The sequence below is a fragment of the Furipterus horrens genome, unplaced genomic scaffold, assembly GCF_987537825.1.
Source record: "Furipterus horrens unplaced genomic scaffold, mFurHor1.1.pri manual_scaffold_6, whole genome shotgun sequence".
Classification (NCBI taxonomy): Eukaryota; Metazoa; Chordata; class Mammalia; order Chiroptera; family Furipteridae; genus Furipterus; species Furipterus horrens.
The window spans coordinates 169,551,386-169,575,380 of NW_028327176.1; the positions used below are offsets into that span (position 1 = coordinate 169,551,386).

Consider the following 23,995-nt stretch of genomic DNA (forward strand, 5'->3'; position numbering starts at 1 on the left):
GAAACAATATCATGCCTGCAAATAAATGGACACGGAAAGCAAGAGGCAGAATATCGAGGAAGATGAGCCTGGAGAGAAAGGTAGGCAAAGGCGGGCCCCGTGCTAAGAAATTCACACTTTACTTTAGAACAGGTAGTGGTTCGAAAGGTTGGGAGCGATTTCTTCACTAGGTGCCATGCCTAGAGGATCTAGAAATTTTTGCGATAAAGCTCATCACGCCACCAAGTGCAGAAGAAACGTCCGAAAGGCCCCACACCCAGAAAGTGTGCATTGATCTTAGCAGCTGATAAATATCGGGCCTTCAGCTTCCAAACCCTGCTCATGTACAATGTTTGCTACTAAACTTCTTTTTCCAAATTTCAACTCCACATTTTATAAGTACCAGGACGGATTATTTTCACACAGTGCTTTACAATTAAAACAAAATTTCATGTTAGAAAGGCTGCCAGCCCCTACTAGGATACAAAGATAAAGCTGCTCTCAGCTGAAGAGAAATCCACCCTTTACACACCCTCCTCCGAGGCTTCAAGGACAAGGGCTGAGGGAAAAGCCATATCTTGGGTGGAAACCACTTGAGACAGAGCCAAGACTCTGGTTGGAAGACTTTCTTTTCCCTTCTATTCCAAAATCTTCTAATTGTTCAACTCTAATGTTGAGTAAACCAGTGTGCATTTTATTCAACAACGATTCAGTAAGTACCTACTATGTTTGGGCATTGGGCTGGGTATCAGGGATGCAGTGGGGAGCAAGACACATTGGATTTCTGTCCTCTAGGAGCAGAAAGGCCAGGGGTGAGGGTGGTTGGGGAGTGAGGTGAATGTGGAGAAGTGCATAGCAATTACTCTGAAGCATGTCAAATGTGATGGTGGGGGCGCTATGTCTGGTAGAACATAGCAGGAGCATGATCCTAGACTAGGCATCGGAAAAGGCTTCCCTGGCACTTCAGCTGAGAGTTGGAGGATGCACAGGAGTGAGCCGAGGAAACAGAAGGAAGAGTGTCGCCGGCAGAGGGACAGAGTCAATAAGAGTCTCAAAGGCTCTTGCAAGAATTCAAAGGAAATCCTTGTGGTCTGAAAGGAGCACAGGGGAGAAGAGAACTTGGAGATGGGGGTGGGGAGAGGATACAAGGTCCAGGTACAAGGGCTTTGGCAGCCTCATAAAGCAGCACTTTGCCTGCTGCTGTGACCAAGGGGGACACTTCACATTCTTTTTTTTTAATTTTACATTTGAGGACAGTGACTCACATAGAGGTTAAATGGCTTTCCTAAAATCAAATGATGATAAATTGAAAAGGCAACTGTGTCTTCTTTGGGTTCCCCCAGAATCAGACCTTGATACAAGGGTTTCATTGTTTGAGGAATAAGTTGAGGACACACAAGCAAGGAAGTGGGAAAAAGAGCAGGAAGGGAAGGCAGCTAACAACTGGGCCACCAGGCCTTAATCCCCGGGAGGCACTCAACACATGCTGCAGACTTACAGCACCTGAGGGTGATAGGAGCTGGAAACCCCTCTTTTGTCAGTTTGGGGTTGAAGGTCAAAGTGGAGGTGGGAGGGAGGTGTTCATTCTCCAGCACTTTCAGTCAGCTGCACAGGTGGGTGGGTGGGTTTCAGGGTTCAGAGAATACCTTTAAGTAAAGGCATGCAGTGTGGAGTTATGGCCATTTGGAGGCTGGTCGGTGTGCACTACAGCTGCGAGGGCGAGGACGGGGGCCAGCGCCAGAAACTCTGCTGCACGGTTCTAGGGCCCTGGATACCTGGGCCGCAGTGCTGAGCCCTTACACCACACCACGCTGACCGGATTTCCACCTGAGTGGCAGGTGAAAGATGGCTGGCAGTGGATAGAGCCCGTAAAGCCCTAGATTACTTTGGAACTCTCAGGCCTATCGTTCTAGGACTTTTTCTTCTTAATCACAACACAGGCTACCCGTAATTCTTTTCTTCACTCTGGAGTCTTGATACTGAAGGGAAACATGCCATTTTGAGTGGCCTAGTAATTGAAGAATGTCAAGTTTAACTAGGGAAATAAATAAAACTCCACAAAACGAGAATTTAGTGAGGCATGGGGTATTGAGCAAAGTCAAGTACTTAGCTTCAAACAGCTGCATTAGTTAGGGTAAAGGCATTTGGTTTGGGATTTTGCAGGCAAGCTGAATCATAGAATTTTCCAAGAAGTAAACGGGTTATAAGATTGGGAAATCTGATATTTAATAACTTAGTTTTTGGAGGTAATATCTTCACAGTAGTTTATCTTAACAATTTTTCTTAGTAAGAGGCTGGGGGACAAAGGGAAGAACAAGTTCTGGTTGTTCCTTTTCTTTCTCGTTTTCTGTCCTCTTCAAACATTTATTGTGGCAAGCAATGTGGATTTAAATATCAATATCATGGTTCAAGCGCTCAAGGATTTCATGGTCTGGAAGAAGACAAACAGATTAGGGCTCACTAACTAACAAGCTTTGGGACCTTGGGACAGTCTGTCAGCCTCTCTGGTCTCAGTTTCATTGGGAACAGCCCTGATGGATGAGATCAGTGATTCTCAACCTTGGCCACCCATTAGAAGCACTTTAGGGGTGGGGGGGTACTTGGAAAGAATACCAATGTCCTGGAGGGCCCCACTCCCAGAGATTCTTTCTAAGATCCTCTAGGGTAGGGCCCTGGCACTGTTTGTTTTTTTTTTTTAAGCTTCTAAGGTGATTCTAATGAGCAGCTGAGTCTGAGAACCACTAGATAGTAACTTTCAAGTTTTTGGTAACTGTAGAACTCCTGCTTTTTCTGAAGAGAGTTTTCGTTCTGTGTAAGTCAGTAAAAGGCAGAAGGTAGTAGCTAGAACCTACATTCCCTGGTAAAAACATAGCATGGAGTTCTGGGTTAGGTGACCCCATGTTGGCCAGTACTTGTGTTCTGAATAGATAACTTACTTCAATAGGATACATAGAACAACCATTCCAGAAATAACAGGTGCCCACATTTTTTTCCCTCAGAAGACACTTTCATAATGCCAACAACTAATTATCATACCAAGAAAACAAAAACTGAGGGAGGGCAGAGGCGGGTTGGCAGCACCATCGAGTTGTACAAACCATGACTCACTCTTGTCCTAGGCCAAAACATCTTTGTAACAGTTCTCCGAGAAGTACCTGGTGGTTGCTTTGCAAAGGAAAGAAGGCAACGTACTTTGCTGTGGGTCTAGAGGAAAAGGAAAATCTTCTCCAATACTGTACATCCTCTGGTTGGCTTCAGACCACAGCTCTCAGTGAACTTTCCATGGTAGGAATAGAGAACGGCTGGCTTACACATCCCTGTTCTGGCTTGTTCACTATACTAACAACCTCTTCTATTATGTGTAAGGCAATTAAAGGATGAGCTGAGAAGCTGGCATCTTTCCTTTAAAGTAAAAGCCAGAGCTTATGTTTTGCCAGTGACAGTTTCCTGTAAAAACAAAATTTCTTATTAGTGATGACAGAGGAGCCATTGGAACAATCTCAGTTCATGGTTCACTTGGAGCCTACCCCACTCCCTTCTGAAGCCTTCTTTCTGATACATGTCTGACAAAAGCTCTCCCCAAGAGTGCCAGCACCAACATAGTTACCTCACCTTGGAAGAGTCTATTAATTTTTTTTAAAGGGACTATGTCTTCAGAACATGTTGAAGGGGATGACTTAGAGGCATGTATAAATTGTTTGTACTTTTTCTTGCTGGCTGTGAAGCAGGTATTACTCTATCTAATGGAATGTCTACAAAAAGCCAAAGGGACTTCTTCATTCGTTGGCAAATGCATTTCCTATTTTATCTTCTGCAGCAGATCTTATTTGAGAAAACTTTAGAATGTGTAGTTACCACCTGGATCATGAGATTGAATTAGTCAAATGATTATGAATGGGCCCTCATTTTAAAAGGTGGAGACCCATATCAGCTCAGTGAGATCTGGGTGGGTTAAAACTTGGAGTGACATAACCAGCCAAAATTAGCTTTGTAACATGAATGTGGGCAGATAATACAGACATTAAAAAATGGGAATAGAGTTTTTCCAATTAGGTACATTTTTCTATTTAAATTGAATTATTATTTTATTTGAAAATCAATATATACTCTTAAGTAAAATATTTTAAAACTGCAGGGATACGATTTTAGAAATCATTATATTCTTACTCAGATAATGAGCAGGGCAGCTTATTATATATTTTTCTAGTCTTAATTATTTATATTTCCAGGCTAGATGTTCTAACCAAAATATTATGAAATAAAACTCAAGTCTTTTTGAATGGCTTGCCAAATAAAATGCAGAGTTCCCAGTTAAACTTGAAGTTCAGATAAATAAAAAATCTTTTAATATAAATATGTCCCAAATTGTACATGGAATATATTTATACTGAAATATCATTTGTAGTTTATCTAAAATTCAAATTTTACTTGGTCATCTGTATTTCTCTTTGTTAAATCTGGCAACCTTATGAGTAAGATGAGAAAATGGGAGAGGATCTGTTTACCCTAATTGATACTAATATATTACAAAAATAAATTAGTTTCAATTTCTTATGAATAACTTACCACCACTTGGTAATAGCTAAGTGAGAATGAAAGTAAAAAAGAACAAGAGAGAAAGAAGAAAAAGAGAGGAAAAAGAAAAGAAAAATAGGCACATGATGTTTATAGTATCAAAAATGTAAACTGAAGTAATCATATTACACCTAAGCTAAGTTATTTAAAATGTGTAAAACAACAGAAGGTATTTATGAGCAGCCATTAGGTTTATATTTTTAAAGTACTACAGGAAATTTATTTTGGTTTTGTAGATGATCATCAACACTGTTTATGTTTTATGGAGCAGTTCTAGGCTTTTGCCTTTTTAGATAGAATATGATTTGCGACAGCTCATACCTGAAAAGACTCTTGGGAAATTCAGTTGAAGATGCAGCCAATGGCCAAGTCAACGGTTGTCGGTTTCAGGAGCAATGGTAATCAGTGAGGCATGGGGACTCTCTCCCTAGGCCTCACCTGCAGTGGCTTCTCCCGACCATTTCTGCACCAGTGGGGTTCTGAGAGAGGTTTCCCATAGGGCCTTACACAAGAAAACAATGTGAGACCTCCAAGGCCTGGAAAAAACAAGGGATCATTTGTGAATCCTTTGCAGTACTTGGTGGGTGATGTAGAGTTTGCATATTGGGAGGGCTTAGAGCTTCTGGTGCCTGGAACAGGGGACTTGGCCTTGTCTTGAAGCTACCATCTTGAAGCAAGCACAATGTCTTACTTAGGATGGAATATTTATGTGGGTTAGCTGAAGCAGCAGTTAAAAAATGGATGGTGGTGACAGTCCTAACCTCCCACTCTCCAACACACATATTCTATGCCATTGTTGCCAACATTATTATCAGCTGGCGTGGGTTTGAAATATTAGAAGAAAAGAAAGGCTAGTGCTCTAAAATATGACTTAAACAATTAAAGCAATGTTGGGGAGAAACATTTCAAACCAGACTGTATAAACTACATGTTGTCACTGTAGTTTCTTTGATTTTGTTTTCACCCAGAGACATCTATCCAAAATGCAAGTCTGACCATGTCTCTTCTGGCAGTAGGTATGATACAGGTGGCCCTGGACGGCTGATGGGCTCCAGCAGTATCTGCTCCCATTGCGTCAGGCACCTGCTTGCCTCCTGTCACCCTGCCCATCGAACTCACTGATAATAGCGACTTGGAGTTTTGTTGGATAAGATACTATTTCATGCCTCCATTTGCACCTGCTGTTTTCTTTGCTTCCAAGAAAGCAGTGCTCCCTTCCTCCACTTTTCCTTCTGCTAAAGGCTGCCTGGTGACCTCTGATTCCTCCTTCATAATCACCCCAGATGTTAGTTTCTGAAGGACTTTCTCTTAAGGATTTCTGATACCCCCAGGGTCCAAAGCTCTCTCCTTTATGCTATTTCCGCATCCTTCTCACACTTCATGTCATATCAGATTGGTTGCTCATCTTGTTTATATGTCCTCTTTCCATTCTTAAGGTTGTTGAGAGCAGGGTTCATCTTATCACTCATCTCTGTTTCCCTCCTACATCATAGACCATCATCACAGATGATTTGTTAGATTTAATAAATTCTAAATTTTAGGTCTAGTAGTATTCAATATTCAGTTAATGTTAGTGTATCCAATTAAAATAAATTATTCAATAAATCTCAAAAACCTGAGAACTCCCTCTGTACTGAAGGGACAGTAAATAGTGATGCCCTGTCTAGGTCTATACCTTTGAGATTCAAACAAGGGCTGCACACAATCTTTTTAATCCTGGATAGGCCTTTGACTCTATACTTCGTGGATTATTATATCTATTGAATTTCCATTATATTCTTGTTGTAAACTTCTCAGTTTAATCAAACACACTGAAGTCTGATTTAAACCTTTTTGATCTCTTGGGGTTGCTGGTCAGATGAAGAGATGTTATAGGATGGGGGATTTAGAAGGACATGAGATTTTCAGACAGACAACACAGCCAGTGGTAAAAAAGAAGTAAGAAAATCCTAGGTCAGAGAAATCACAGTACTCACATTATAGAGAGTAGCTGCTTTCATGGTCTCCACCAACATAAGCCCTTGGATACCTGCTAAGACTCAAGCCTTGGTTTGGTGTGAAATGGTACAGTCATCCTCTCTCCTTAAACTCATGCATAAATAAATCCTTCCTTGGAAACAGAAATGGATTGCTTGTCAGTACTGCTCAGAGACTTCCCTCAACGGGGAGTGATTCATTCCATGTGGCAGTAAGCCTCTTTGACTAATATCTCAAAGAAGTCGTGAAAGTGACTAATAGATGGGAAAGTTCTTAGGAGAAAGTAACTTGATTGTCAGTTTCTCGAGTCTGTGTGAAGAATCCCTGAGAGCTGCTTTTGAATTGCTATGCTTTTCATCTTGATCACGCACTGTTAATTCAAAAATGGCTTAAAAGTGGCCTAAAAGTTTTGGTTTGCCCTTCCACAAATTATAAACAGGAGAACTTCTGCCTTTAAATGAATTTTACAGATCAAGAGTATATCCTAAAATTAAGCAGTAACCTCTGAATTAGTGACTATTTTATGAGAATTGAAGTGGAGTAGATGGAGTTTGCAGAACCTAGAACATGGCTCCTGAACTGAGATATCTTGGGAACAGAGCCCCTTAGCTGTTACTGGTATTTTCTTTCTTCCGTCTCCCGTTATGCATGTCTGTTCCAGTTCTGTACCCCCACTGGCTGCATTTGCAATAGCATTGTGAGCATGGTATCTCAGTGTGAGTCTATTATCTACTTCCCCTAAAAACACTGACCAAGCATATTTTCTTTCTTTATCTAAGGACCCTGGATTTGCACTCCAAAAAAAATGGGTGGGGGGAGGACTCCAGGTCATCACTGCTAAGAGTAGTCCATCTGCGTACACACACACACAGACACACATGCACACACTGAAATCCATGCGGTCATACTGATACCTTGGTTTCTGGTCCAACTCCATACAGTTTATTTTAACTATCCTTCCCCTTTCTTAATTTGTAACTCCTTTTTTTTTGACAGTTTCATTATCCCCAGTAGAATTACTTCTTGTTCCATTCTAATGCATGCATATAATAATTTCAGAATTGCTAACCTGTACCCATGAGAGACACAGTTTACTTGTCTCTCATCTGTTTGTGTACAGTTCTTTCTGTATATTGCATTTTAGTATGTAGACCAAATACTATTTCCCAAAGTTACTATGGTTAACTTTTCTCTCCTACCCACCGAAGTGTGATTTTGTTATTCATTGTAACAAGGAGGTTAATTTGTTATTGTTTGTATTTCACTTTGCAACCCACCCTCTGTCACTATTTTTAGAATGTTAGTTGTAGTAGAATTGAGATTATGATCAAATTGAGCTGGACTAATGGGTGAATTCTAGGTTTGTTGAAGAAGGTAAATTACTTGTATATATCTTACCTTTTCTATTCTCAATTGACCTGGCCTCTGGGGAGAAGTTGCTCTATGACAACCTGAAATCCACAGCCACATCATATTTGCTTTTCAGCCTCCTCTCTTTACTATTTCCCTGCCTTCGTTTTCTGGTCTCATTTTCATAAGAGGTTCTAATTAAGAGAAAAACTGGTTTTAAGGCTCCTCCTTAATTCTTTTAATTTGGGAGGAGATTAAAATGAATAGTCAAAAGGATGAAAGGTGGGTAGGAGGAGGACCAGTGGCCAGGTGCAAGAATAATTTACAAGACAGGTAATAGAGATTTCATACTAATTTAGCAGCAATACAATGAAGAATGGGCATGCCCTGGGTTGCTTGGGGAGGCTCGGTAAGTGCCAGGACACACATCAAGCCAAGATGCCATTAGGATTAGCAGGTTGTTGTCTAAGTGAACCTCCAAGATAGGCAGGGCCTCATTCCCCATAAAGTTTAGCTACATGTCCTATTTCTGCTCCTTCCTTAGTGTGTTCATTCATTTGTTAATTATCCATGGACAGACACAGACCTGAGCTCGTATTCTGCAAGAAGGAGTTTGTAGATATATAATAGCTGGGTTTCTTCTAGCCACCAAGCATCCTTCTGTCCAGTGTCACTGTCTCTGTTTTGTGACCATCTTTAATCATAGATGTATCACCATCAAAATATTGAGGACCTAAGCAAGTAGAATCATGGATTTATGCTCAGAACCAACCATTCAAAGAAAAAAAATAGGGCTCCTGCAGAGGGAGTTGTTTTGAAAATCTCATGCTTTCTGCTTTCTTCCCATCTAGACTTCAAAGAGAGAGCTAGCTACCTAGATGCTTTGTTTACTTTACTGCTCTCCCCCAAAGCAGTTCAAATGGCCCAGCCCAGACATGTATTTGAATTCGTGTAAACAGGCTTCTCCAATTAATGGGGAAAAACAGCTCTGTGTCAGTGCTGGGAAACCACAGGCTGGTAGACCAGGGTGATTCATCAGGCAGGTCACAGCAAGACCAAGGCGAAGTCTGAAATGCGTGTTTCACTAGAATACTATTACTAGCATAGTAAACAGGAATGCAAAACAATTGCATCAATATTGCAAACAACAAGGAAAATTGCAAAAGTGCCCAAGGTGAAGCAACAGATTATTATAAACACCCAAGTCAAGGATTTAAGGTAATACTGAAGACTAGAATGAAGTTTCAAACTTTAAAACCAGATATTGATAACATTAGTTTGTTAATAACATGTTTCATTGAAAGAAAGATGCATAATACCATGGAATGTATGTGCTTTATGTGCTTTATGAATTGGTCTCTGGTGTTTGTGGGAAGATCGGGCAGTTTGCATGGGTAACATCTCTCTCTCTCTCTCTTTATTTCTTCCATATAATGCACTGGAGAAAGGAAATCTATTTTGTTTTCCCTTGGAGCCTGACTGAAGTGAAAATACTTAATTGTGCAGGAACTGGACAGTGAATCTAATAATCCTTTCTCAGTGAATAAAATGGAGTCTTCTCTGTTTTTGTTGATAATCTTATTTTTTTCTCTCTCTGACAATTAAAGGTGGTATTTGGTACAATATTTCCAATAGAAATGTCATTTGTTATTTCTCCGGGGCTTGCATTTCTTTAAAAAATATTATCCCAGTCCCTTATTTCAGCATTTCATTTTGCAGAATCCACACCTGCCCAGTGGCCTCCAAGGTGTTTCCAGATGTCTGCAGCTTCTCTGAGCCTCATCTGAATTACGCAAGGGCCCCACATTTATGCGTTCAGGTTGGCTCTCCATTGGGGAATAGCTCACATAATGTTGTTGGCATTTCCTGCCCCTGTTAGCCCAAGACTATTGCAATAACAGCTTTTCTGGCTTGCTTCAGGCCTAGACCAGAATCAGGAAATTAAGAGGTGTGTACGTAAAGGAAAACTACTGGGTTGGAGGGTTGGGGATGGGCAAAGGGGAATTCCTCATCTTTTTTTATTTTTATTTTTCCATAGCATCAAAATGTTCATCATGGATAAATCATTGGAGAAAAAACAGGGAGACCTACACTTAGTGGGAAATACCACTGGTCAAATTCTCCCTGGTAACTTCAGATTCTGACACTGCATCAATGGGCTGGCTAGAACTGAGAGGCTGCAATGTTTGTCAGACTAGGAGTTAGAATACTTAGTTTCTTTGCAAATATTTTCAGTGCTTATGCAACTTGGCATAGGTCCTTAAGAAAAAGAGTAAAAATTAGAAATACAAAATTAGGTAGAAAAGTGAATATCTATAATGAGAAGAGAAATACTAAGAATTACAAATCTTAAAAAGTTGGCAAATGCCATATGTATTACAAAATCCTTAAAAACAACATGATATTTTTATTAGCCTGACACACTTCTGTAATATTCTTTTCCTAATAATTTTTGGCTGCATACGCTTCAGTCCGTTCTTCCGAACATAACAGTTTTGTAATATTTTCTATAAAGAATGGAATGATAATCTAGTCTTTCTATGTGAAAACTTGTTCCTCTCCCACTATTCACACCCACATACCTCCAGTGCAGGATTCTGTAGAATAACTTGTAGCTTTTTGTAGAAGCCAGAGGAGTTGGCACAGGATCTCTCTCTCTCTGTGTGTGTGTGTGTGTGTGTGTGTGTGTGTGAGAGAGAGAAAGAGAGGGAGAGAACAAGTAGAGGGTTGGAGAGTGCATGCCTTGAAGCCAGTCCTACACCAGGAAGTTTTGCATAATGTGATTATACACATACGTGACTTTGGACCACAAAAATTGATCTTAGAAAATTTAAGCTGTATACAGTAAGTCCTCACTTAACATTGTTGATAGGTTCTGTGCCTTTATGGGAAACAACATATAATGAAACCAGCTCACTATAAGCTAATTGATATAAACAATAATTAAGTTTTTATGACCTCTCATCAATGTTATATTGAAAAGATGTTGAACGAAAGATGTGATGGTATCCTCAACTCAATTTTTTATTAGATCCTAAAAATTCTCTAGGCCATCCAACATGAAAGGAAATCGGAGGGAGGGAATGTTGGAATGGAAAGAAACTGATGTTTACCACTTGCGATTTAGTTACCAATTGTGGTTAAAGTGTCTCACTTTTACAAATTTTACTGAAATGCATGACCAGTTGAACATGTTGGTGGACCTCTTTTCTTTCCAGGATCTCGGAAGGAACCCATGCAAGAGAAGAACCCTGATGTTTAACCATCATTAGCTTCACAGTATGGTCCAGTGTGGATGGGGCAAGTGATTTAACTCCCTGAACTCAGTTTCTGCACCTGTCTATATCCTTGGGATCTTCTGAGGACCAAATAAGGTAAGTGCATACACTAGCCTGAAAGGAACAGTTTTGCAGTTTACTCAGTACAAGCCTCATGCACTTCATCTTCTAGATCTAATTGAAATTTTGCTTTCCCCTCAGGACATTGATTCTGTGCATCACTCTTGAGTGGGGGTGGTTTCTCTCATGTACTCCAGGTCCTGAAGGTAAAGTAGCTGCTTCTTTTTTTTTCCCTCCATTTTTTTATTGTTGTTCTATTACCATTGTCCCATTTCCCCCCACATTGTTCTCCCCTGCCCCAACCCCTCCCCGCCTCCCACAGTCATGAAGTAGCTGCTTCTTAATCCTTGTTGCTAATTCCAGACAATTTCTCCTTCCTAATTTCTTTTGCCTAATAATTTTTATTTTTAAATTGTAGTTGATGGACAATATTATATTAGTTTCAGGGGTACAACCCACTGATTAGACATTTCTTTAACTTAGGAAGGGATCACCCTGATAAACCTAGTGCCCGTCTGACACTAGGATGTTGCTCCACATCCTCTCCAACCATTCTTTTTTTGCTATTAGACTTCTAGATTTATCTCCCCACCTAGAATGTGGGCTGCATATCAGTAGATACCTCCTATCTTCAGTACCTAGAAAAGTGCCAGATGCCTAATAGGCTTTCAATTGATATTTGTTAAAGGTAAGAAGGGACATAGAGAATGAAAGAGTGAAAATTGCCCGCCTCTGAGGTACCTGTTTTCTATAAAACTGAGGATCCCTATGACCTGATTTTGATTAAATTTAGTCTTAAATCCTAGCTCCAGAAATTAACCCTCTCTGTATATTTATCCCTCAGAGACCTTGCCTTTCCCCCATGATCAGCAACTTGCCGAGGCATCAGTAGACAATAGTTTGACCTGACAATGGTCACATGGTCCAGATCTCTGGCAGGCTAAAGATAACTTCTTGACCTAAGTTATGTTTCAGCTTCTGAGTCTGAAGCTTGAATGACCACTTGGCTACCTTCTTATGAAAACAGGGATATGAATACAGATCTCAGGGCTTAGCACAAGACCCGAAGAAACGATTCATCACTTCACCTCTGACCATTTACCTCCCAGCACGACCTTGAATCCCTAACCCTCAGTGCCTTGTGATTATGCCCTAAATAATCTGCATCCATTAGAGAGTTCAGGCTTTTGAGCATGAGCTTCCAGTTCTCCTGGGTGGCGGTATTCATAATAAAATAGCCAATACTTCTCCACTGCTATTCTTCGTGTCTAGTGTTTGGCTCTGCTAACGCCGGTGGATGACTCTTTCTGTTCAACAACAAATATGGCCTCCATTCAGATCTGCAACTTTCTTGGATCAGACATAAGTTTTCTCAAAACAAGTCGTGCCAGTTCCATTTTTATGTCTTTGTTTCTGTGTTCTATGTTCTGTACAATATAGTATGTCAGGCCCTGCCTCTCAGCCTATCTTTCTAATTTTCTATTTTAAGACAGCTCACATGTGATGTCTTTAACAGAGCTTGTACTGGCTCTTAAAGTCAAGCCAATTTCTTTTTCGGCACTTATTATACTTGGGAGCTAAGTACTTCTGTACAGTACTTACCATAGGTTTTGGCAATAATTGTACTTTGAGTGTAATAGTTTTATCTACTCAGTTAATGCAAATCAGCTTTTAGGGGAGAGACCATTCCTTTCTCTTCTTTTATATTCCCCATCATGCCTAGTCCTCTGCTGGATGCATGTCTAATAAATATACTATTGACCTACTGATAATAATCACGTGATGATCAAAGCAAAATGTTGAGCTTATTTTTAATTTTAAAGATAAATTATGTACACACAGATAAAATATAATATTATATTCAATCAACAAAGATATAAAGGTGAATAATTACCGGTATTATTTTCACTTTTGCAGAAATCAACAGAAGCTCAGTGAATTCTGACCTAGTTTATGTAACATTTGGGATGAAGATTCCCTATATGTATGAGGAGGGATCCACCAAAAACTAGCATTATCTTCTGGTATTGTACAGGTTTGTCCCACTAAGTGAGTGTTCTAGAAATCCATCTGTATCAGTGTACCAATTGGTGTTGTTGTAAGAGGCTGCATTTGGCGTCAGTGAATTTTTTTTTTTTGAAGATTCGACGGAGTTGCCCATTTTATAATGGGTGATTTATGAGCACACCTGCCCACACTGAACTGAGTGTTCAGCAGTTTTTGGCCAAAGAACAGCATGACCTCCATGCCCCACCCTTCCTATTCATCTGATCTCACCCCAAGTGACTTTTTTCTTTCCCTAGATAAAAAAAAAAGTCCTCAAAGGGAAATATTTTGCTGATGTGGAAGAGGTAAAGCAAAAAATGGTGGAAGCACTAAAAGACATCAAAATCAATGAGCTCAAAAACCGCATTGAGCAGTGGAAAGAACATCTCGATAAGTATATTGCATCAAGTGGAGAATATTTTGAAGGTGACTGAAGTTTAAACATGTAAGAATAAATACACAATTTTTTATAAATAAATTCTGTTTTTGGGGGGTCTCCCTCATATGTGATGCAGTCTTGGCTCTGGTCCCCAGGACATGTCCTCATTTTGATGGCTGCCAGGATGACACCAGCATTTGGCAGTGACTTGCTGCATGGCCGGTTCAGCCACATCCCAAATCTGGCCATCTTAACATACCCCATGTAGTTAGAGCCACTTATGCCTCACAGGCTGGATGGCTGTGAATAAAGTTCCAGTATTTGAGGGCTGGGGCACACAGGAGTTAGCAGACGGAAGCAGAGGGAACAACTACAGTTTTGGTTAAAGGAATGAGGAAAGAACCCAAAGTAATTAGGTCATCCTGAAGCAACTGTGATTCCTCTGAAATGGTTGCCAATCATTAAAACCCATGAGGCCTTCCAGCCCTGGCCATTGGAATTGCTTCCTTTCATTTGACTTCTAGGCTTAGGAGTAGGGATAAGCTGGAAATTATATTCTACTGTTTTCTGAAAGGTTTTTGGTGAAGGATTATCTATTAAAAATATCTGGGCCCTGGCTGCTGTGGCTCAGTGGATTGAGCATTGGCCTGTAAGTCAAGTGTTGCTGGTTCGATTCCCAATCAGGGCACATAACTAGGTTGCACATCAGGTCCCCAGTCGGGGGTGTGAGTGAGAGGCAACCACACAGTGATGTTTCTCTCTCTCTCTTTCTCCTTTCCCCTCTCTCTACAAACAAACAAACAAATGGACAAATAAATGAATTATTTTTTTAAAAAAATCTGGCTTCTTACCTCCTGCATGAGCTTATGCATATGCTGTGAGAGGAAAGGAAATGTAACTTTGACGAGATGACAAGGAAGAATGCAGAATTTCTTACCCAGGTCTACTTACCCCCTACATACCTGTATTCCATGGAACTTACTCTCTTATCCTTATGAAAACCATTGTGTGTTCATAGGTTCCAATAAAAAAGAAACAAGTCATACTTAAATGTCAAAGAGCTAACATGTCATCAGATTTTGTTTCTGAAAATCATATATATATATATATATATATTTTTTTTTTTTTTTTCTCCTAAAGAAGATCTTCACAATGCTGTTACATCAGTTGGAAGGAAATTATACAGTTAGGTTTTTTCCTAACCAATTCTTTTCTCCATCATTGCTTTTAGCCTTATCTATGGTATTTTCAAAGGCGATGGTCTTTGGTCTCCTGCCAACATCCCTGTATTGATTTACTAGGGCTGCAGTAAAAAAGGTGAAAGTACTACAAATCAGGTGGCTTAAACAAGAGACATTTATTGTCTCACAGTTCTGGAGATTGGGAGTCTGAGATCAAGGGGTTGGTTTCATGTGGGGGCTGTGAGGGACAACCTGTTTCATTCCTTTCTCCTCGCTTCCGGTAGTTTGCGGACACATCAGCCTGACCTCTGCCTATGTGTTTGTCTGTCTTCATGCCCAAATTTTCCCTTTTTTACAAGGACACCAGTCATCTTGAACTTACAAGGCTCACTTTAATGTCCGAATTATAACTCTTTCTAATCTGCAAAAACCTATTTCTGAATAAGGTACATTCTGAGGTTCTGGGGGTTAGGACTTCAACACATCTTTTTGGTGGGACACAATCCAACCCTTAACAACCCTTAGCCACACCTAGCCAATAGTCACATTAAAAGGCTAGTGGTTCTCATAGCTGCAGTTCATGGTGTGTGTCCTTCTTGCAGTATTTCCAGTTATCTCAGTTGATGAGGTTTGTTTCTAAAGAGAAAGGCTGAGATGTCTGTAAATGTGGCCTCCATGTTCACATGGGTGCTGCAGGGTTGAGTATTGTTGGAATAGAAGTTCAAGTGCACTTAGTATTATTTGGCCAGTGCATGTGAGAGTAAATGTTCCCTGATGTACCATGCAAGTTCCATCCCAATTCATTGCCGAGTATGGATGAAAAGCAAGAGAAAGAGTGAAAATAAGAGACAAAAATAATTTTAAGACACCTTAGCTTAAGATGGAAATGTTATAGGTTTGATGTCTTTTCAAAACTTTTACCACCAAGTAACTGTTGATCATGTTTGCAGGGAGAGTTTACCAGTAATAATACGCACAATAGAAAAAGGACTCTTTGTTGTGTTTCTTTGGGTTCTGCTCTTGATTAGGTGTTCATCCCTTATTCCTGCTGAAGGCACAGTGAATGATCAGCATTCATCCAAATGACTCACCTAATAACAAACATCATGCTGGGCACTGTAAGATGACTCAGAGAGATGAAGCAAAGATCAATCAAGAATGCTGTTTCTAAGTAATATGTTGGGTAAATCAGCACGAAAAATTGAGGGGCTGGGTGGACCGAATTTTCATTGGAAAATTCTTTCAACTTTGCTATATGTTTGAAAACTTCTGTAATGAAATGGAAGAGGAAAAAAATCAAACAAATCAACCCCCATGAGTAACTTATTTAGCGTGAAAGAGCAAGGTCTGCTAGCATCTATTTGCTGAAGAATTAGAGAAGACTCAGATGTAGAGATCGGCGCCAGTTTTCACTCTCTTTGTAGATGGCTGGGTAAACAAAGCGTTGTCACTTCAGGTTTTGATATCTGTTCTCTCGTGTTCAATTACTGGGATGTGGTAAGCAGCCTTTTGGTCTTGTTTTATTTTGTTTTGTTTAATTAATAGCTGCCAGATTCCTCCAATCTGCACATTTATAGACTAGTCTATCTCTATCTTTAAAAGAAAAAAGTCTCCATTTATTTGTTTGCTAGGTATGCTTATGAATTTGGTAGCAGGGGTACAATAAAATGCGTTTAAAATAGGGCATTCTACTTTGTGAGCCATCTTTTTGTCAGCTCTAAAGCAGAGTAGTTAAGTATGCAGTCTCTGGAGCCAGATTGTCTAGCTTATTAGAATTTCAGAATTCTAGCTTAGTAGGCCTTTGGGCAAATTACATAACTTTTTTGTGCCTTATCTTATAGTACAGGTAGCATGAGCTCCTGCATGATGGGGCTGTTAGTGCCCATAGTAACAGCTCAGTAAATTTAGCTCTCTCTCTCTAGAAAGCTTTATTTTATCTACCACTCTCTCTCCTCTCAAACCTCTATCTCTAACTATTTCTGTGTCAACTCCACTCCTCTTTCTCTCCAAATCTATTTGCCTCAGACTAGAGATGTGCTGAGGGAAGTGGCCTTCCTCCTGTCCTGACAGTGACCCTTGGGTGGCTTTCACAACCCCCACTCTATTCCCTTCCCATTATGAAAGGCGGCCTTCTTTGTTTATGGAACTCCCTTAGCATCCTGTTTCTGTCTCTCTTCCTCACAGATAACTGTTGCCTTCATGAACATTTTCTTCACCACCACTATTTTGTTCTTCACCATTTTGACCTCTTCCACCATAAGGTTGTTTCTCTGCAATCTCCTGGTCTATATCAGGTCCCTTCAGACACCAGGTGAAACATTTATTTACATCTCTTACTTGACATGCAGTCGATCCACAAATGTTTATATTAGTGTCCTTATGATGAAGCCACCCAAAACAACATTTCTCTTTTCTCCATAAAACCAACATGATAATAATCATGGTATCATTAATAATAAAACAATAATAATACCCACCATTAAGTTAAACTGGTTTATATGTAGACATAGGTTTTAAAAATGCAAATGACAAAATGTCTAAACAATGTGTTTGTGACCAATATGTAGGTTACTGAAAAGCTAAAGATCCAACTGTTAACTGCACTGGATATTGCTCAATGTCCCCATCCTATAGCCAAGGAGGCTGGCATAGGACACTTGCTGGGGGGAGATGGGAGTCGGGCATGGAGAATGGAGTCTGCAGTGGTGATGGAAGGACGTCACAGGCATCCCTCAGTGGGAGAGAATGATTTCCTTACTGTTTTGTTTAGAGACTTAAGCTGGGCGGTAATGCCTCTGAAACATATTCATATTGTTCACATTAATTAATAAAGTTCTGACTAAAAGGGTCCTATTCACTTCCAGGAGGTCATTATCAGAGGTAACTGATACAATCTGTTGTCATTGTCCTTGTGTTCAAAATTCAGAAACAATGTTCCTGTGCTCATTTTCCATCTCTGAGGTCTGAGGACTATCTACTGCTTGACCCAGGGTGTGTGTGTCTTTAAAACACAGATTTAAAATCAACCAGAGATTTCAATATGCCCTAGAGAGTAAGGGCCATTGTCTCCTGGACCTCACACCTAAGTAGGACCCATTTGCCATCTGGGGGAGCTACACAAAAAAATGCCATACTAATGAGATGTTATATACACATCACTAATGTTATTTGACCTTCAGATATCCTGTCATTTCTCAAAATCAGTTTTTATGGTTGTGGTGATGTATCAGATTAATTAAAAAAAGAATCCCCTAGAAATATAAAATAACAGTAACTCCTCAGCTAAATCCTGTGGGTTTGAGTCAGTTCTTTCTTGGATGCAGATGAAGACCTCATTTGGGACCATGAACCCTGCTGGCCACTGCAGAGCTTTTAAAGGTAGAGTCAGCGCAGGTCATTTCAATAGTGTCATAATTCTTCCTGTCAAATGAGCTCTATGAGCAATGGAAGGAGGATACTGGAACTGGATAAAGGGATAGCACCTTCATGGTACAGAAAACCTCATTTGCTCTTAAAAGACTTACTCCTGCAAGGTTAAGGGGAGACTAGCTTCTTCCCTGTGCATTAGTGAAGAACTTTTGTGGAACAGGTACCCAGAAACCCTTGAAAACCCTGCTCCGTGTGGGCAGTATTGCTCTTGGGGCCACCTGGAGTCAGCAGTCCCCGCCGGCTTTCCTGCCAGTGCTCCCATCAACAAGTCACAACTGTCTTCAGAAAAGTGATCTTAAAGTTTCCTTTGTACTAAGGTCTACTGTGCTTCCATTGAAGAGTTTATACAAATAAAATGCTTTGGCTCTCTTTTTGTTTCTAAAATGGAAATTTGGGGACTTGGACAAATAGGAATTTAATTAAAGTGCCTAGGCTAGAGGTCAAGTTAGTTAATTAGGAGTTTAGTCCAGTTAATTATGCTTTTTTATGTTTCTACACATAACACCTCTTAAATTTGCATTTCAAGCTATAGTTTGGTGGTTTTCAACTCTGGCTGCACATTGGAGTCATCAAAGGAGCTTTGAGACATTCCAATGCCCAGGCCCCATCCCAGGAAATATTATGATTCAATTGGTTTAGGGTAGGGCCTGAGCATTATATTTTTCAAAGCTTCCAGGTGATTCTAAGTGCAGTCCAAGTTGAAAAACCCTGCTGGCTTTATGATATGACACATACGAAAGTCAATTCTATTAAAATCAACCACCATCACCAATAAGAAGACTTGATTTGACAACATCCTAATACTTGAATAGTTTATGTAGGCATTATTCTCAGCTTGAGATTTTTCTGGGAATTTGACTATATTTCACAATTTAAATGACAGGAGTAGAATTATAGGATTCAGAACCCCAACAAGATAGATCTTCATCACACAGTGGTGAAATAGTAGTAACAATTCCCAAGTTCATGTTTTATATGGTTTAGAGAAGAATTCTCCAAGAAACTCAGTTAACATAATTGCTGGAGAAAGCTTGTTTTCTCAATTTGTCCATAAAATTTCTAATTTCAGAGCTTTGGAGAATTTAGTCCCTATAAAGTGCAAAAAGTGTAGCAAAATCACCTGTGATATTTTTCCAGTTAGGTTGCATTTGACTAATTTTTGGGACTTTAGTCTGGGGCACATGTATGTCCACAGAGCCAATCCAAGCTGTGAAACTTCCATTTTGCCACATGTGTTTATCTCCTTTCATAAGCAAGGTTAATGACTTTGATGAGAGCGACAGCAGGCAAGAATAAGGCTGTTTTGGCTTTGGAGAACAGTGCCTGCATGAGGTAATAGTTCACCAGGTTTCATTTGGTGGCAGGGGGGTTCACTGGACTCCTGCCTGGTCAGCTGAGAGGAGGGCAGTCATATGCCCTTTCTGTCTGATGTTGCTCCCATCAATTTGATGGACTGAGTTTTATGAGTTGAATTGCTGGCTTCTGAGGTTGGTGAAGGGTAAATGTAAAGAATTAATGAGTGCTAAGTTGCTAACCTCTTGGAAAATATGAGGAACACACACATATAAACCTTCTCTGGAGGGTGAGGGTGCAAGGAAAATAATTGAGCAAAAATAACAACAACAACAGCAACAAAATCCCAGTCTTTTTAAGTGCCTTCACTTAGCTGGTGTCCTTAGCTAGTGTCTGCCCCTATGTTGAACTGAAGGCACTTAACATTTGGCAGCTGCAATCACATAACAACTGCACCTTTACCACGAGAGCTGGAGGGTGGGAAGGGGGCAGATATTCAACATCATCACTGCTGCCATCCTTTTAAAGCCAAAGTCACAGAGGGATGTAATTGGAGTTAATGAAAATGGAGCTTTAGAATGAAAGTGTGTGGGATTTGATTTGGTTGATTTAATTAAACTTTACTTTAGATTATCTCATTTAAATTTCCCATGTTTCCATTTATGCTCCAAATCCCTGGCCTTTACTCAATAAGCAAAGTTTTCCTAAACTCAAGTAATAAAGATTCTGTTCATCTCTGTTGTATCTCACTGTCAGCCAAGGCCAACTGCCCCAGATCCTTCCAAAGGCAATCTCTTTCAAAGCAGTGTCCGCTGTCATAGAATGTGAGCACCTGAAGGGACCTGAAGCTCTAGCAGTGCGAAGGTTTCTCTCTCTGGTTGGTGGGTAGCTATGGGAGCCTGCATTACCTGTGCAATAGGGTAGACACTCCTGAGGGCACTCAGACCTCCTGAGGGCAAAAACCATGGGAACTTTACTAACACATCAAGTGAGAACTAAATGTTCATTCCCAGAATGAAAATGGGTCTTGCCCACTCATGCAAGGTACTTGATCGCAATCACAAAACGTGGCTCAATGAAACCAACTAGTGAGAACTTTCGGTTAGCTAGGCTGGTGACGGTGACTTCCCCTGGCCAATATCCAAACATCCCTTTGCTTTGGTTGGTGTTTCTCTCCTTTGAAAGTAGGAGGTGTGGCAGAGCAGCCTGACTGGTAAGGAAATGCCCACGTGGAGACGGGGGGAGCAGTCCCATGTGGCCCTTGTGGAGGCCCCAGGGGAGGGGTGAAGTAGACAGCAGGCTTTCTCATAATTTCTCCCTCCCTTGCTCTCAGGAAAGCAAGGATGACTAAAGTAATAAAATAATGCATTTCATAGTAGGATAATACGGTCATGTTTCCACTGCAGGAGGGCATTGGGTTTTCTTGCCTCAGCTCTCAGAGGAGGCCTGAAATGACTGTCTTCAAGCCCCTCTATTCACCTCATTCCTCTCATTCCTTTGAGATTTTCAGGAAATCTGTGCTATGATTAATGATAAATAGATTTTTTTTAACCTTTTAGTAAGGCAATATTATTGGAGATATGTTTTTGCATTAATTTAAATGCATGCACATCACCAGTTATGCTTTGCAGTATAATGATCTGCTTTCTCCACTTTTATCATTCTTCATCAGTAACTTGCATATATACATGAACCACTGAATTATAGTTATTCATTAACTCTCTATAGAATAGGCAAGGTAGCAGTATAGACAGTGATCAACTAACTTAATAGACATTTAAGGCATTGAGTCCAGGTACTGCAGTTAGCACAAAAATGTAGAAGACTTGATCACTCTTCCAGCGGCCCCTATATATAATAAAGGGGATTAAGCCACAGGTACAAATACTAATTCAAAGTAGGAAGTGGCAAATGTGAAATACAAAGAAAGTACTGTGAGATTTCTGAAGACAGTAAGGTCATGTCTGATTTGCAGGCGGTTTGGTCAGGGAGTATTCTGTGGAGGAAATGCTTTCTGCACTGGGATCTACTGGAGGGAAGGGTTTGGAAAAATAATGGAGGGTGGGTGGACATGGGGTAGGCACTTCTGGACCCACAAATTAGCTGTTTGGTTGTGATGTAGAGTGCATGCCTGAAGTTCTGTTAGAGCAAAATCTTGAGAGTATCTGGTGTCCAACAAAGGAGTTTCAACTGTACTAGTTTAGATGCCCAGGTGTAAGAGACACCGATTTTAGTCTTTTCAGGGCAGGGAATACCCTGGCAGCCTCAGCCCTCCCCAGGTGGGACCTGGCATGCCTGCAGTGAGCTCCTAACACCTAGCTGCCCTGAGTCACACCTTGCACAGCCACCCACATACACTGGATGGGTGCCCTCGGGAGCCTCCATCTCCGTCCACCAGAATGTGACTTTAAGCATCCATCTAGAGCTTGTTGGAGAAAAATGTTCTTGTCCCACTATTTGACCTGACCACTAGCTGCTGGTTAGGACTCATGAGAAAAAGGTAAGTGTGTGATTCAATCCAGTGTTCTGTGTCTCTCCCCCGACCCTCCCACAACCTCTGCTTCCCATGGTTTACTTTCCAGTGAAGTGTTCACTGTGTTAAATATGAAGGCCCCTGAGAGTAGGAAGAACTTTCATCTTAGTAATGCTTCTCGAAACTTGCTTTTTGCTTTAAAGACATCTGAATAGCTATGTCAGAAGAAACATCAGTTGAAAGACAACTTTAGGGCACTTATTCATGAATACATTTTTGAATAAATGAACACATGAATGTTTCCTATATGATAGACACTGTACTAAGCCCACATCTTATCAGTTCTTTTAAACTTTTAGATATGGGAAGGAAAAACACGTTGAACATCAGAACAACACAGTCCCCTTCTATTACCATTTATAGTTGCAAGCATTAAATGGAATAATATATTTAGAAGTCGTAACACATTGCACAACAGTTGTCGCTAGTTATTAGTTGCCACTAATAACTCCATATGCTGTCAACTGTCTGGCTCAGAGAAATGGTTTTTAGTTGGATATGATATATTTTGCCTCTCAGTTTTGGGTTTTACCATTTTTTTTAATCCTCAAAGGATTAATACATTTTTCTGGAAAAAGTCAGAAGTTTGGTTTCTTCTAAGTTATGACAATCATTGGAATGTGTCCCAATGTAGATACTTGGGTTGCTAAGGACTGTATAAATCAGGGTAAAAAGTGGGCTGATGACAACTGTCATTTTTTTATTTTTATTTTTGTCGCTTGGAGGGAAAAAGCAGTTTCGCAGCTGTTTGCACTTGTGTCTGAAGCATTGGAGCAACGTTGTGAAAATGAATCAGTCAGCATGATGATAGCAACCTTGTTTGACTTCTGGACTGATCTGCCATCCCGCAGCTGTACTTCACTGTTATTCACAGAAGTATGAATGCAAATGCTTGTGTTAGAGAAACACCAGTGTCATTAGCTCACTATGCAGAGCATTTGAAGTCTTCCTTTTCCCTAGAGATTGTAGGGTAGAGCCCTTCTATTGATCATGAATAGAAATCTCTGCACGAAAGTTGATTTTCCAACACCACAAGATTTTGTGTCAATTATCCAAGGACAAAATAGCTATAAAATAGAACCTTAACTTAATGTAAGTCTAGATAATTAGGATTCTAGATTTAGAGACATCATAAAGAGAATTGATTACTACATCAAGGAAGGTGGTTTTCACTAAGGCAATGATGTTTAATCTCAGTGTTTTATTTGTAACATTGATGTTATATGAACATGTTTTATAGAAAGTTGGGGGGAGAGAAAAAGAGGGAAGAAATTAATTTTGTGCCTAAATATGCAAATGAAAAAGGAAGTTGAAAAAAGTGAGTTAATTTTAACATCAGAACGCTTACCCAGTTTGTCTTGTAGAATAACAGCAAAACACAAAAACATCATGTTGGACTATGTATGAAAGGTGCAAAAGCTTGTCAGTTCCATTTTTAACAAGGAGAAGCAAACGTGTCTCAGCTAATTTTCCATCTCTGACAGGTTAGGCACATGTCTTCATGTTCCCATAATACTTAGGATCTATATTGTACCATTGGCACTAGAGCATTTAATGTATATTGGCTTAAGTATTTCTCCCCAGTCATGTGAATTTCTTGAGAACAGGGACTGTCTTGCCCATCTTGGTTTCAGTAAGTGAACCAAAGGCCATATCAGCTGTCAGATAGAAGGTTCTGTGTATGAGCTGTTGGATTTTTGCTTCAGGTCTTTACATTCCAGGGCTCAGACACCTGTAATTTCATTGTCAGAGTCAGGACTAAGAAAGAAGCATACAGCTTGCTCATCTAGAGTGAGGAATACAGAGCTAAAGCTTTGTGAAGATAAACAAGTTTAAAGGAGAGATGGGGAACCACCACAATAGCTTCCTAACTGTCTGTTTTCAGTCCTTTTCTACATTGCTGCCTAGTGAGCTT

General features: G+C 40.2%; 2 long non-coding RNA genes across 3 annotated transcripts in view; both read left to right on the top strand.

Moving 5' to 3' along the window:
- LOC150007812 (uncharacterized) lies at positions 1–11,406 on the top strand. Its single transcript, XR_016511844.1, has 3 exons — positions 1–80; positions 11,100–11,255; positions 11,361–11,406. It is a non-coding gene; the product is annotated as an uncharacterized LOC150007812 (long non-coding RNA).
- LOC150007813 (uncharacterized) overlaps positions 11,403–23,995 on the top strand; it is a 23,741-nt gene continuing 11,148 nt past the window's right edge. For both annotated transcript variants that reach the window (XR_016511843.1, XR_016511842.1), the window contains exon 1: positions 11,403–11,425. This is a non-coding gene — a long non-coding RNA (uncharacterized LOC150007813). The remainder of the gene's footprint in view (positions 11,426–23,995) is intronic.